General features: G+C 40.1%; 1 pseudogene; it reads left to right on the top strand.

Moving 5' to 3' along the window:
* The first annotated feature begins 8,910 nt into the window (after nt 1–8,910).
* LOC142139974 (polyadenylate-binding protein 1-A-like) lies at nt 8,911–11,198 on the top strand (annotated as a pseudogene).
* Nucleotides 11,199–11,660: the final 462 nt, after the last annotated feature.

Genomic DNA, 11,660 nt, shown 5'->3' on the forward strand with positions numbered 1-11,660 from the left:
CCAGACAACTGCGTGTGTGTTTCAGATCAATTCTCCAGTGCGCACTGTATACCTGAATTAGAAGAGATTTTACAGGAGGCCTGTTGCCTTTAACAATATTTACAGGTTGTCTACGGGCAACTATTAAAATTACAATATAAGATATTTATTTGTAAATGAACCAAAGCATAAATGAGAAGAAGCTGCTGTCAGAACGCAAAGGAACATCTTTAGAAAGAGGTAAAAATAAAAGTTGACACCAAAAGAGTAAAAATATAATGGAGGACAAACAACTACTTGTTGCCAGATAGAAGCAGAGCTAGTGCAAGTTTTCTTGGTGTCCTAGGCAAAGTTTCAGCCTTCCAGCCCTCCTCCCTCAGTACCAACTTCCCAGTCCCTCACACACACTCTTGACTTATAAAATAAAAATAATAACTCTTATGTCCTCCTGACTGGCTGACAAGCTGTCCAGATGCACTGATATGTGATGCATATGATGGGTGGTCAACGCTGGTCAATGGATATGGTGGGTGGTCAACGCTATCTAGGCTCCACGTCTGTCAATGGACAAGTGAATGTAGTAACTGCAGACAAAAGCAGATGGCTTTTGAATTAGCTTTAATTAAGTTCCCCTGAGCTGCCAGTGTGAAATCGAATGAGAATGCCTCATTCAGAGACATTCTTAATTATACTACTCAGCCTCAATTGCGCCCCCCTCCCTCAAAACCTGGTGCCCTAGGCAGCTGCCTTAAGTTGCCTAATGGTATCACTGGGCCTCGATAGAAGACACTGTTAGAACAGGTTTTTCTTGTGAATATATTAAAATGTATTTCTTTTTTTTTTCCTGTAGGCGATTCAGTAGACGGAAACTGTTCCTGGCTGCTAAGCCAATGTTGAATCCTGTGCCAGCTGCCAAGAATGTACTTTTGGTGATGCACTTGTTGCTGAAGCTAGAGTCTGACCCTGGTAGAGCAACCAGGCTGATATCAATTAATGAGCTTTCTGACAAATTTTTATTTCAAGCAAAATAAAGTATATTTTATAGAAGATTTAGTCACATATTATTTGTGACTAAATCAAAGAGGTAATGCAATACCTGGTGTGTTGGAATCATTACCATATGAAAAGAAAGAAGTGATTTGGATTTTTTTTCAAAAAAGTACATTTAAAAGTTTGGAAACACTAACAGAAACATCAAAATGACACAGGTGTATGTTGTGTAGGAGAAGGCTGCATTCCTGAAAGAGACAAGGTCAGGAATCCTGTCCTGCTAAAGAAGTGGGGATGGGGAAAGTTTAAAGATCAAAGTACTTATAATTTTTTCCCACAGAATTAATATTTACTAATGTGAAAATAGCAACACAGAACAACAATGCAATACAGCAATGGATACGCCACTGAAACATTGATATTTAAATAGCTACATTTTTTGTTTGTTTTAGTGTAAATGCAAAATAGGTCAGTAATCATAAAATATTCTGTAAAGATTAGAGTGAAATCAATCAATGACTAAACATAAGTAACATTTTTTATAGAACTATTACTGATTATTAGTTTTTTTTTTCCTTGTTTTGCAGATGGGCACAGCACTTGTACGATTGGCAGAAATAGGAAAGAACATGCATAATATTAACTACACACCTTAAAATTATGAACCAAGCAGGTCAATAGTAGCACTAATGGTCTACACCTGATTCAAAAACCACACAACTTTATTGATCACAGATGGATGGTATAACAATTCTGAGGTGTTATAAGGTCATTTTATGTCCTAAAAGCCCCACATCACCATATAAAATTATAGAGATAGATATAAGTGTAATCCTATGCCTGACAAAAAAATTATGAAAGATGCAGAATAGTTGAGGGTCACTTTGTAGCAAAGTAGCAACAATCAATTATATGCATGGGCAGTGATGTCACTGTGAGATAGAAAGGACATGATAGGTCTTTATAAATTTAAAGTTCTGCCTTCTACCATTTTTGGGCATCTTTTTCATTTAGACTTTTTTTTATCCTAATACACTGTCCGCCCAACCTCATCCATGTCTTGTTCCAGACAAGAGGAGGATGATGGTTAAGCATATTGACAATGGTAGAGTGTGTGGGGGGGGGATTTATAACATAACTATTAGCACACTCATTGCATATCTAGCCCCTACAATATATTATTAGCCTCCACGAACCCCATGTTACATTAACCCTGTTATTTAATGAAAGGATCCCACTGAAAAATGAATCAATGTATTTAAATAAATAAATATATATATATATATATATATATATATATATATATATATATATATATATAGCCAGAATCATTTTGCGTATATCAATAGCAGCATTAGTAATTAGTATTTTATATTATTTTTTATTACGTTCTTAAAATATATGGTAGAAATCTCTGATAATGAAATGAACACATGATATGGGTGTCAACCAGGGGCGAAAGAATATGTGGTGCAGCGAGTGCAGCAGCTACAGGGCATACAGGAGAGGGGGGGACAGGCCCTATTGAGTCTCCCCTGCTGTCGACACCCCCGCTCCGCCCCGAAGCCCCCCGCTGTGCTCTCAAAAGAGATTCCTAGGTAATAAGGAAGTGTCTATAACTTAAATAACTTAAATTTGTTGTGCCACATCTCCTCTACTTATTGATTGTAGGACGAGAGTTTCCCAAAATCATGAACAGTCGGATATGAAATTAAATGGGTCGCATACTGTAACAAAATCTGATAATAGGAGACTATTCAAGATATTCTCTTATGAGCATAATGAAATTGTTTTGTATTATATTACCTAACAAATTGTTTACGCTAATTCAATAGTCCTGAAAAAGAATATTCCAGGTATACCCAACCTAAACCCATCCAAGTTAAAACATCAACATAAAAAGCATGGCACGGTGACTCTAATCTCCCACATTTTTAATCAGATTGTCATTCACTTTACCCCAGATTGTACTAGTTATATCAGGGCTTGGGAGAGGCATCTAGGAGAGGAGGTGTCAACGTAAATGTGGAACAAGTGCCAGAAGGTAGCAATGATCATAAGCATCAGATACATCATGGACAAAGTCCTCACTAGATGCTATATGTCCCATGACAGGGTGCATACATTTGGGCTGGGTTCCACACCCTAATGTTTCAGTGGCTGTACGGACATATGTACTATGTGGCATATTTGTTGGTATGCCCAATAGGCCATTCTTTTTTGGAGAGACGTGTCTGAATTGGCTATAGGTATGAATGGGATCCTGCAAAATATTTATTGATCAAACCCCTGGAAGAGGGGGAGGGGGGTAACATCAGTTGTTAAGTGGGCCATAACTTTTTCTTGGCTTTAACAGATGCTTCTGGTTGCTATGCTTCATTGGACTAATTCACCTAATGGTCAGGTTATCCTCCAGACCACCTGCTTGGCATTGCCACATCTATTAAACAAAACTTCTCTCAGATACAGGTTTTCCTTTTTCAGTGGGGGACAAGTTACTTAGCTCTCAATGCAAAAATACCCAAATACACCTCTAGTCCTCCAACATAAACATGGCAGACTGACAGGTGAGACCGGTGGGCCTGACTATCTCGCTATTCACACGCTAGTTCTGGGGCAAAGAGAAAATTTATTGCAACTTGGAAGTGGGATGACAAAGAGTAGTCATTTTTATTTCTGTAGAGAGATCAAATAAGTTCCCTTTACATTGGCTCACCCCCATGTATCAACCACTTGTCCCTTTCACTTTAGATTGTAAGCTCTAATGAGCAGGGTCTTCTTCCCTCCTGTTCTCATTATCTATAACTTTTGCTCACCAGCTACACTACGCACCTCCTCCTTGTGCTATCTGTCCATTGACTCCACCACTCCATTGTCTTCTCACCTCTTTCAGTGGCTGTAAACATGTTAGTTACACCCACACTAATGGGCAAAGGTTTCAGCCTGCGCTGAATATACCCCTTACACCCCAGTAGCTGTGTTGGAAGTTGTAGTGTTATTTGTTTACTGTATTGTATTATTATCTGTACGATGCTGCGGACATCATGTGGCGCCTGATAAAAAAGGTTAATAATAATTACAACAATTATAATAATAATATAAAGAGTTCAGGTTTCACCAGCAGATGATATGGCACTTGTCAGTTTAGTGACAGCAATAGATTTGTACAGTTCAGTGTTTAATGGTGATGCTTTAACGGCCCTCAGCAATAGCTCAGTGCTTTCCAACAAACTAACTCTCTTTAGCTAGAGTAGATGGCTGAGGTAAGAGATTTTGATGGTGTTATAAACTGTGCTTTAGTTTTTCTCTCCTTATTGTAAACATCCTCCTTGCCCACCTTAGGCCCCTATTTATCAGTCTAGGGTGATATTGAAAATGTTATACCAGTCTGTATCCTACTGACCATTAAAAAAATCTAAGTTTTTTTTAAAAATGACCTGTTTTGTTTTTTTAAATAAAGGAAAAAAATGTTTTATTTTACTAATAAAGCATTTTTTCTTTACGTCATCCCCAGCTATCGCCATCGTGAGATGGTGATAGCGCTAAGAGTATATTGGGCCTACTTGTACTGTGGCTGTTCATGTTGAGTAGGCATCACCATGGTTTGCATTGAGAAGCTTTGCTGAATAGACCTGGCAATAGCGATCGCCAGCTAAAGTTATCACCAGCAGGGAGGGCTTCTTATATAGGAAGCAGGCGTAAATCCTGAATGTTGGGTTTTTCTCTATTTGATAAATAGACCCCTTAGACTCTGCTCAGTTCTCCATTACTTCAGCCCCTTAGTCTTTTCTTTCAAACAACAGCTCAGGTTCTCTCTATGTGTCTCTATCTCCTCATCATAGCTATCGACCTATACCCAGAAATAGCAGAGAGAGACTTGAGTATTGTAAGAAAAAGGTCCCAGCTTTATTAAATTTGGATTAGAATGAAAAATGATGGCTGAAAACAGCACTGCAGCACCCCATCCCACGCCATGCCCGCAAGTTGTGGCAGCTGCTACCAACAAGGAGGCTGCAGAGATCACCAAGGGAGAGGAAGAACAGAGTTGGCAACAGCCATGACAGTTGAACTGTCTGGGAACAGCAGCTGAACAGAGATGGTATTACATGGGAAATACAATGTCCTTGGTGTGATGACACTCTGTGGCATCACCTTGTAATGTCCCACGGCCTTCACAAATGTTTAACTGTTTTATACTTGTGAAGAAATGGTTCTGTGGACGGCAGGGGACAGAGCTAATGTGCAGCCATCACTAACTGCTGTCCTCATGGTGTACTGCTGTGATGCCCATTTAATATTATTCTTATTGTTGTGATGGCATCAACTAAACCTAATGCCCGGCATCATACGGGAGCCCTCCTCGCTGATGATGGGCAGATACACACTTCATATTCGAATTTTATTTAAGAAAAGTGTGTACGTGTATATATATATATATACGCATTTCAAATAATTCTATCAAGGTTGAAAGCATATAGGTCAGTGTAGGACCTGGATATAATAAGGTGCCCTTGATGCTGGGATGCAGGCTTAAATGTTTTGATCTGAATATGAACTAATACCTCATGTTTTCAATTTGCTAGAGACACACAGATATGCAGTGTAAAGGATAAGCGCTAAAACAAAAAGACAGTTTTCAGCGCTTATCCTTTGTGTATATATACATATATATATATATATATATATATATATATACACACACATTTTAAAATAAATTCACCATGGTTCCGTGCTGTAAGACAGCAAGTGGTGAAAAGTGGTGAAAAAGTCCAGGGGTAGGGTCAATACCTGCTATAACCATTGTGTATGTATATATAGGTGTGTATCAAACCTAAATAGGCCATTCAATGTCGCATGGTTTTAACATTTTTGTTATTCCTTGTTAATGCGTTATTTTTTTTTTGCCCATGGCGCTATTCCCCATTTATCGTGTGATTGCAGGGTAAAGGCTTTAACTGCTCAATCACATTTTTTACAATAAGCAGCCAGGGTAAATGCTGCAATTATACAAACTGAAGTGATGACATCAGAACTCACTGATTATAAGCAGTGACCACAAAACTCTCCAGTTATAGACATTATTTACAGTAGTTTATACATATTAGCATAACTTGTGTATTATATTATCACATTTGATGACTATTTCTGTCAGCAGTCCACATATAGAAGAATGTATTTTTTAGCTGCCTAGACAGGCATTCTCACCACTCATGTATTATAATATGATTCACAGACTTGTATGCAAATATTCTCATCACTCAAGCAATAAAGTAAAATTAGTTTAATATAAAATGAGGTTTATTACTTTTTAAGGTGTTTTTGACTAAGGTCTGCCTTCGTATATTCAATCTCAATAATAACCTTCCCACAAATTTAAACCAGTGAAACATTTGTGATGGAAGTGGGAAAATATATGGTGGTGCCAAGAATTGTCATCACACTAAGGACAGGGTTCTTTAGAAGATCTTATGAGCATCTCAGTTCAGCTCTTAGACCCAGAGATCGTTGCTGTTGCCATCTCTGTTTCCCCTTTGGTGATCTTTACCGTCTCCTTGGCGACAGCAGCTGCCGCCGAGCATTATGGGGAACAACCACCCTGGCTCTGTTCCCAGCAATGATAGTATAGAAAACACCAGGCACAAAGTTACTCCAAACTGGCAGATAGTATCTGTCAGGCAACAAACTGATCCCCTCATTTCTTAGATCGTAAGCTCATTTGGGCAAAGCCATCTCTACTTTCTGTTTCATGACACTGTAGTGCAGAGCTGGCCAACCTGTGGCTCTCCAGGTGTTGTGAAACTACAAGCCCCAGCATGCTTTTGCCAGTAAATAGCAAGCAGATAGCTGGCAGTGCATGATGGGAAATGTAGTTTCACCCACAACTGGAGAGAAACAGGTTGGCCAGGCCTGTTGTAGTGTATGTACTTTGTGTCATGGTCCTCTCAATGTACAGCCCTGTGTAAAATGTCAGCGCTTTATAAATAAATTATAACAATAATCCATTTCTACCTTGTCTTTCAGCCAATCAGACCACCTGAATGGTCACAGCAGCAAATTATTTGAAAAATTATTTGTAAAGCTGCAGTGTATCTCTGCTTTTATTACACATGGAACTGTAGAAAATAATTGTATTTTTCCTATTGCATATAGCAGTGAGAGGAGTTGAACAGAAATCAAATCATGTGGGGGACAGGTTGGGCTAAAATTTGAAAGCCCTCCCCTGCACTCCCCCCAAGAAAACCCTGTAAAATTTAGACTATTTTCCCCTCCTTGATAACTAAGATTTTGTAATCTCTGGTGGGGGAGATGTTTATATGCAAGTATAGGCCGTCGGTTACTTCATTGAAAAATCCAATATCATTTCTTTTTCACTAATATTGTTTCACCTATTCCCAATAACATAGTTTTTTTCAATTATTGTGAAAAGCAGTTTAGCTAACAGATTGGCTGCTTCATCAAGACATTTAGGTGCTGGCAATTCCAAATGTCTGCATCTAATCATAGATTTGTGTTTGCTGTTACGTAATTTACAAGCTTATTTAGTGTCTCATGCAAAGAATAGCACACAAAGGCATTGCATAAAATGAATAAATCACATAATCTAAAGAAGTTAGTGATTATTCTGAGATCAGTTAATGGGTTAAATAATTGACCTTTTTTTAAATTTTAACAATTAATGCAACTGAGACATGAAAAGCATGTTTTTTTGGTTCGCTTTATATACTGCCTCCTGCTTCAGTCATTGTATCCCTGAGGGTCCCACCTCTCCTAAGACTTTCATTTGTTTTCTCTTGGCCACTCACAAAGTCCAGGGGGGTCAATACCTGTTATAACCATTGTGTATGTATATATGTGTGTATATCAAAACTAAATAGGCCACAATGTCGCGTGGTTTTAATATTCTTGTTATTCCTTGTTAATGCATTTATTTTTGGCCATGGCGCTATTCCCCTATTACCGTGTGATCGCAGGGTAAAAGCTTTAACCGCTCAACCACATTTTTTACAATAAGCAGCCAGGGTAAATCCTGCAATTATACAAACTGAAGTGATGACATCAGAACTCACCGATTATAAGCAGCGACAACAAAACTCTCCAGTTATAGACATTATTTACAGTAGTTTATACATATTAGCATAACTTGTGTATTATATTATTAAATTTGATGACTAATTCTGTCAGCAGTCTACATATAGAAGAATGTATTTTTTAGCTGCCTAGACAGGCATTCTCCCCACTCATGTATTATAATATAATTCACAGACTTGTATGCAAATATTCTCACCACTCAAGCAATAAAGTAAAATTAGTTTAATATATAATGAGGTTTATTACTTTTTAAGGTGTTTTTGACTAAGGTCTGCCTTCGTATATTCAATCTCAATAATAACCTTCCCACAAATTTAAACCAGTTAAACATTTGTGATGGAAGTGGGAAAATATATGATGGTGCCAAGAATTGTCATCACACTAAGGACGGGGTTCTTTAGAAGATCTTATGAGCATCTCAGTTCAGCTCTTAGACCCAGAGATCGTTGCTGCTGCCATCTCTGTTTCCCCTTTGGTGATCTTTACCGTCTCCTTGGCGACAGCAGCTGCCGCCGAGCATTATGGGGAACAACCACCCTGGCTCTGTTCCCAGCAATGATAGTATAGAAAACACCAGGCACAAAGTTACTCCAAACTGGCAGATAGTACTTGTCAGGCAACAAACTAATCCCCTCATCTCTTAGATCGTAAGCTCATTTGGGCAAAGCCATCTCTACTTTCTGTTTCTTTTTATTGTTTAATTTTTTATTAAAGCAAGAATTTTATAATCCAAATTATGTCTCTTTGCCCAGCTATCTTTCCCACAAGATATCAAGTGTGGTGAAATTCTGGGCTTTCCACAGTACAAAATTACAAAATCAAATGATTTTGATGATGAAATAGGACATATAATTTGATGATGAAAGACTGCGTAAAGAATTCTCACCTTTTGGTACAATCACCAGTGCAAAGATAATGATGGAAGGTGGACGCAGCAAAGGATTTGGTTTTGTTTGCGTCTCATCGCCAGAAGAGGCAACCAAAGCAGTTGCAGAAATGAATGGAAGAATTGTAGCCACCAAGCCCTTGTATGTTGCCCTGGCACAGCGCAAGGAGGAACGACAAGCTCATCTGACCAACCAATATATGCAAAGGATTGCTAGCGTCAGGGCTGTACCCAATCCAGTCATCAACCCTTACCAGCCACCAGAGCCGTAACTAGGGTGGTGCGGACGGTGCCGTCGCCCCGGGCGCAAGCCCAAGTGGGCGCAGCAGCCGCCCGCTACCTAGCCCTATCTTCTGCCTTTTTACCGTCCACACACGGACATCATGAGAGAGAGAGAGAGATTAACTTTCCGCAGTGGAACGCATGTGCGTTCCACCGACAGGAAGTTCGGCATTTGGAACGCTTTGCGTTCCAAATGCCGAACTTCCTGTCGGTGGAACGCACATGCGTTCCACTGCGGAAAGTTAATCTCTCTCTCTCATGACGTCCGTGTGTATTAGTCCCTTTCAGAAGCTGGATGGAATGCTGCAGTCACGCCAGATCCAGGAGTTAATCACCCTCCAATTTATATAGGAGAGGTAACAAGCTCTGCAGATAGAAACCGGACACGGAAAGGGATATACTGCCACTAACTGTAAGTGAACGTTTCCACTATTCCTGGACACCTATGCCAATATTCAGGATTTACAAACATTAGGAGGAATGTTCATTCAGGACATTGTTTATAAATAGAAGCTTTGTGAATTTTAACTGGTTATCATCTTTTAACCATTTCACATGTTTGCCTCAGTGCTGAACACTGATAAGAAATAACTTTCATTACATGTGGTGCATAATATTACAGAGATTTATAAATGTATACAATTGTGTTTTATGTATGTTTTTTTTCTGGACAGAATTGTACATTATGTAAGTTGAATTTAACCAAACATTTGAAGTAATATGTAATTAATATCCAATAAAGGATAATGAATTGTACAATCACAGAGCCCTAAACTATGCGAAATGGATTTTTCTGAATGGCTTAGACATTTTTAAGTAATGTGGCCATTTAACAAAAGTCTAACAGGAGATATCGGAGATATCTTCCTCATTAAGCAAATTATCGCACAATCCAGCAGTCCCCATAATACTCAATGGGGACTGGGGTGTCCCATTGGTCTATATATATATATATATATATATATATATATATATCTCATGCATTTGCAAATATGTGTAACAGAGTTATTTCAGTAAGGTGCTAGCCACACCCCCACATTAGGTTGGCCACACCCACTTGTAAAATGCCACTCCCACTTAGATGGGGGGCGCCGGTGCCTTGTCTCGCCCAGGGCACTAAAATGTCTAGTTATGGCACTGCCAGCCACCCCCATCCAGCTATTTCATGGCTGCTATTCCACCGGCTCAGAACCGTGCTGCGTACTATCTAACTGGACAGATCGCTCAAGTTAGACAAAGTCCCCGCTGGGCAACTCAAGGTGTTGGACCTCACCCGCTCCAAGAATATGCCGGGAGCCATCCAAACTGCTGCTCCAAGACCACCGACCTTCAGCACAATGAGACCAGCGTCATCACAGGTCCCACGTGTTGTGTCAGGACAGCGTGTTGCAAATACATCAACGCAGACGATGGGTCCTCGGCCTACAGCTGCTGCTGCCACAGCTGCAAGTTCTTCTGTTCGCTCAGTTCCTCAGTATAAATATGCTGCCAGTGTCCGCAATCCTCAGCAACACCTTAATACTCAGCAGCAAGTCGCTATGCAGCAGCCTGCAGTCCACGTGCAAGGACAAGAGCCCCTGACTGCTTCTATGCTGGCCTCTGCTCCTCCACAGGAACAGAAACAAATGCTTGGCGAGCGTCTCTTCCCTCTGATTCAAGCCATGCACCCCACGCTGGCTGGTAAATTTACTGGAATGTTGCTGGAGATTGACAACTCTGAACTACTCCACATGCTCGAGTCTCCTGAATCCCTCCGCTCCAAGGTTGATGAAGCTGTTGCTGTGCTGCAAGCCCACCAGGCCAAGGAAGCCGCTCAGAAAGCTGTTAACACTGCGGGAGTGGCAGCTGTCTAACATGCATGCAAAGGGGAACGTCAAAAAAACTTCATTTCATTGGATGAAAATTTAAAAACATGGAAAAACTTAAATCTTGCAAAAAACACTGCAAAACATAAAATCAAATAAAAAAGTAAAGGAAACTCAGCGGCGCACTGAGGATTGTCAGGGGGGGGGGGGGGGGTTCCCCCCGCCGACCCCAAAAAAAAGCAAAAAAAAACAAAACGAGAGAGAGCTTCTGCGCATGCGCAGCAGCTCTGTTTTGCCAGCGCTGTCCTATACAGCAGCCGCGGCGCTGTCTAAGAAGCGTCTGCGGCGGTGCTGTATACAATACAGCACCGCCGCGGACGCTTCTTTGACAGCGCCGTGGCTGCTGTATAGGACAGTGGCCACTTAGTTAGCGCATGGGGGGGGGTTTCTAGAGACTCAGAAACCCCCCCTGCGTGCGCCACTGAAACTCTAATGCTTACGTACCATACAAATGCCAGGTCTGGCATCACTGCTAGTCCTAGATATTAAAAAAAAAAAAAAAAATAGTAAAATGTAAAAACAAACAATGTTTTTTTTTAGACCTGGGGGAGAGGCATTTTGAACAATGT

This window comes from Mixophyes fleayi, chromosome 2 (assembly GCF_038048845.1).
Source record: "Mixophyes fleayi isolate aMixFle1 chromosome 2, aMixFle1.hap1, whole genome shotgun sequence".
Taxonomy (NCBI): Eukaryota; Metazoa; Chordata; class Amphibia; order Anura; family Limnodynastidae; genus Mixophyes; species Mixophyes fleayi.